The sequence below is a fragment of the Buceros rhinoceros genome, unplaced genomic scaffold (assembly GCF_000710305.1).
Source record: "Buceros rhinoceros silvestris isolate BGI_N320 unplaced genomic scaffold, ASM71030v1 scaffold24697, whole genome shotgun sequence".
NCBI lineage: Eukaryota > Metazoa > Chordata > Aves > Bucerotiformes > Bucerotidae > Buceros > Buceros rhinoceros.
Window position 1 is genome coordinate 35,128 of NW_010423184.1, and position 4,680 is coordinate 39,807.

Genomic DNA, 4,680 nt, shown 5'->3' on the forward strand with positions numbered 1-4,680 from the left:
TAGAAAAATCGAAGTCATAAAATGGCCATGGACAAAAAGGCCTCAAATCTGGGCAACGCTACCCTCTGTCCTGCTCCACAGCTGAACCCAGCAGCTGCACTTGCATCTGGTTCAGCGCGGCAGGCTGAAATGCATTCGTCTGTTCACAGGGCTCCTGCAGATCTAAGGAGGCTCTGCTGGGCCTAAGATCTGAGCCAAGCTTAAGCCTGGATTCTGCTGCATCCAGCTCCATTTGCCACGATGGATTCTGCCAAGCTCGTCTGAGCACGGGAAAGGCTTCCAGTTCTAATTCTCAGCTCTGCTCCCCTGCCTCTTTCCGTTTTTCCTTCTCCTTCTGCTGCCGGAAAACACACGAACAATGGAGTTAACCAGAGCTCAAAGGCCTGCAAGCTTTTCCCAAAAAGCACGAACCTCTGTCTCGATTCCTTGCTGGTGTCACACAAAGCCAATTCTTCCCCCACCCCACAGCCTCTCCCAGACATCTGAGAACAGCGAGTGCCTCACATAACTGAAGGGGGTTCCTGTCCTCAAACCTAACAAACGAGATGACTGAACATCTGGAAGGAACAGATGCTCCTCATATCCCCCGATGGTGCATTCCAGTGTGTACTTTATGCCACCCAGGGCTGTCTACCCATGGAAAAAGGGAATATGGGCTCCCTGGCCAAGAGGAGCCCGTCAGCCTTGAGTCAGAGAGCTGCTGGCTCACCAGTACGCAGAGGTGCAGCTGGTGTCTCACTGCAGAGAACACGTTGAACAGCACTGGGCATCTCAAGCACGCGGCAGAGACAGGGAGCTATTCACAGCCTAGGAGCTATTCACAGCCTTAGCTCTAGGACAGACCGAGCTCTTTTTGCAGCGAGACCGCTGCTGGAGCTGGAGCCTCTCATCTCCCGCTGCAGACCAAGAGCAGACACAAACAAAATCCACCTGTCCTTCAGCTGTGACACCCGAGCGCCCTGCTCAGGTATGACCTCTTCTCTGCTCAGCACCCAAGGAGGCGGGAGCCGCTCGCTTCGCCTTCCAGCGCAGACCTGCTGAGGCTGCCAAGCCAAGGTTTCACCGGGAGGACACTCTGAAGACTGATCCTGTGCTGTTTTCACAGCCCGGCCCTTTGTGGTCTCACCCTTGGGGGTGGGTGAGTGAGATCATACCTGCTGGGTGAGAAAGGGGAGAGCTGTGCTGACAAGTCCCTCCTACCAGCACTGGGACAGGGAGAGGAGGACACACAAAGCGCCGCAGCTCTAGTCTGTACTCAGCTGAGCTGAGCCCCCAAACTCCAGACTCGTGGAAGTTTATAGTTTAAATCCACAAGATATTCATCTAGTTCAGTCACTTCCAACACAGTCACTAAGCTGCCAAGCAGCAGCGTTGGGAGTTACATAGAAATAATCCCAGCTTGAGCTTCTTGTGGCATCATAAATTGCCTGTGTCGTCAGTCAGCAGAAACTTGAGATGGAATTCTTTCCTTTGCAGTTAATTATTTCCAAGCCTTTGCAGCCTTAGCAGAACTGGTGGAAGGTGCTGAACTGAGAGACCCGGAGCAACAGGCTCTCCAGTTGTCCACAGGGACGGGCAGGGGTGAGCCAGCAGTGAGAACCTCAACCTGCTCTGCCAGCGGGCTGCAAAGCTTGTGCCCGAGTTGGACTGCGCTTCTTCCCCACCGGCCCACGCGAGGCAGCGATGCTTGCGTGCCCCTCAAAAACCGCAGCCTCAGACGGATGCAGCTTCTTTGCAGTGAGGGAATTCTAGCCCATGTGTCTGGCAGCCCGCTAAGGGCGAAGCAGCCTCCTCCAGCCCTGCTGCCGACGTTTATCACGGCCAGGTGCAAATCTTCTTGCTCTGGCCTCGCGCCACGAGACCAGCATGTTTTTAAGAATTTCACCCTCCTACCAGACAGTGTTTTTCAATATTTTGCATTAAATCTTCTGCTGTATTTGATTAGCCTGCAGCAGCTGTTTTCCACTCTCACAACAAATCATAAATCTATACGCTTATGTGTGAGAGACTGTCTGTGCCCGAGAATGCCTCTGTCTGAGAAACCACGCAGCCGGGTATGAGCTGCACCACAAAACGGGCTGAGGGAGGCACAGCAGATCAATAAACCCTTGTGCACAGGCAAGTCTGAGTCTACGCTGGAGGCCGTGTGATGATACAGGGTGGTTTGTATATGCACGTGTGTGACATCTATCACCTGATCAGGGCAGTATCAGAGCAAAGCGTTACAGAGCCCCGATGTGCCCGTTCCCAGGCACAAAACCTCGAGCCCATGTGCAGTCGGGTTTGTGATTGTGGGCACTCAGTCGAGAGCTGCCTGTGGCAAAGCCAAGGTCTCCTGTCCCGTGGCCAATTCAGATAAGGAGAGCAAATGGCTGAAAGAGTGGGGAGGGGAAACTGCTACATACATTAAGGGAAAGAAAAAAGGCGTTAGTCAAAGACTATAAAAGGCAAAAGTTTGGATGAAGGAGAAGAGCGAGGGTTGCCAAGTCGTTACAAAAAAAAAGAAGGAGCGCGCTGCTGCCAGGACTTGGCACGTGTGCTTTTACTTGTATAAATCAGTCACTCCAGACCTATGGTAGTTCTTGCTGACAAGCTGTCAAGCTCCTTGGCTGGGGGAATAGGGCATGTGCTTTACATGCACTTACAGAAGAGTAAACTGTTATTAAAAGCGGGAAAAAAAACCCCAGGGTGATTTACTTGTGGTTTTGCCTGCTCGGCTGTATTATCACAGAACGAATTCACTCGTCTGGGTGCATGGAAAACTACAGGCGAACCTCCCTGTGGAAGCACTTGACCTCTGAAGGGGATAGGCAGAAACAAAACATCTCCAAGAACGGAGAGCGTTCAATGACGGAATGGGCCAAAGCCACAGCAACGCTGTGCGGATTTCAAACAGCCCTCAGCACCAAGGGACGCGGTCCACCCCGGACAGGCACCTGCGAGCGTCCCAGTCTGCTTCGGGAGCTGCGGAAAGCACCTTGAGGCCGCTGCTACATAAAACCCAGACTTGTTAGCTGGGCCCAGAGCAGAGGAGCTGCCCCAGCTTGGTGAGCAGCCCACCGTCAGTCCTGAGCTGCCCGGCTGTGGCGAAGGGAGGAGGAGGCTGCTGTTTGCGATGACGAGGGAAGCGGAGCCGCTGGGACCACTGGTGAGACTGGGCTTTAGACAGCGAGAGATAGGGAAGATGGATGCTCAGCTTAGGGGAGGAAGGGAGAATTAAAAGCAGAAAAGCCAAAAAAGGATTTAGAGAGATGTTGTATGAGAATAAATACTTGTCTGAGGAAAACCTGACCAGTCTAGTTCTCTCTGCATGGACTCTGCAGTTAAGCACAGCCTCACCGCTGCCTTCCCACGTTCCAGCATCCATCCTGCTCCATCACCCCGCGACTGCACAAACTCACGCACGTCTGTCGCACAGGAATGCACTGGGCTGGACCACCCGCCCCTGCTGCCGCACCAGAAGCCAATGTCGGCACCATCCCGGCTGCCACCCAGTCCCTGCCCCAGGCTTTTAGGAAACGCGCTTGTTTCAAACCTACACGAATAAAAAGTAAAACCCAAGAAAGATGTGACATTTTATAGTGCTGCTGGTAGCAATGATTCCAAACCTAGCCTTGGTGGGAACGCAGAGAGTTGGATCGTGCTGATCCGAGACCCACAAAATACACAGAGAAAAGACAGTGTCTTTTACTGTCTTCCTCACTTCACGGGGTGCAACCCCAGAGCTCTGCTGTAACCTGGTCTGAGCAGTCTCCAGCGCTGGTTTGTCCTCAGCAGCGCGTTTATGTCACTCTCTGTTTTACAGCTTATTTGTTGTAGTTCCGTCTGGAGGGAAATGCTTAAGACAAAACCAGAACTATTTTAAAAAATAACTGCTAACAACACAAACCCCAACAACTGCTGCAGCGTAAGTCTCAACCCAGTCTGCGAGCGTATTTGAGCATGCAGGCAGACCGAATTCCAGCAATAATCCTACCACTAATTCACAGGCAGTACAAGTCCTCCAGGACAATGGAAAAAAATCGAGAAAATGAGACGTGTGTGTGGATTTGTCGCCAAACCAAGTGCGCAGGCTTTCCAAATCACTCTCCTGGCCCCAGCTGAAGGACTCACTGCCTTGCTCGTAAGACGTCAACACGCGACCAGGACAGCACGCAGGACGCTTTGACATGGCTTGTGCTGCTGAGGTATTGGGGTGGATCGCGAGGAGAAGGTCAGGCTTGTGCAAGACTCACGTTAAAGTAGGTCACTGATCCAGCCCATCCATTTAGGGTTATATGCCTTACTGATGACTTCAGCATCTAGCTGTCTTGACACCACTGGCGAGGAAGCGCTGATGCCAGAACATTAATGGATCTAGGGCAACACTCAGCCCCGAGCAGAAAGCCAGCGTAACACCTGGGCACCTCCACCACCTTCAAAACAACGCTCAGCCAGTTTCTGAAGTTCATGTAAGCAGCCAAATCGTTAGCAAGCACATTCACAACATGAACGTGGTGGTCTCTGCAGTTCCATAGCCTGTGCCCAATGCGTTCAAACCTTTCTACGTGTTCCTGAGGATCACTGCTCATCTTCTACAGAGGGGGTCACTGACAGTGCCTATATGGCAAATCCAGGGGCAGACTTTGCCCAGCCAACTGCCCAGAGAACTGTCACTGGACACCATCAAAAAAACACAGG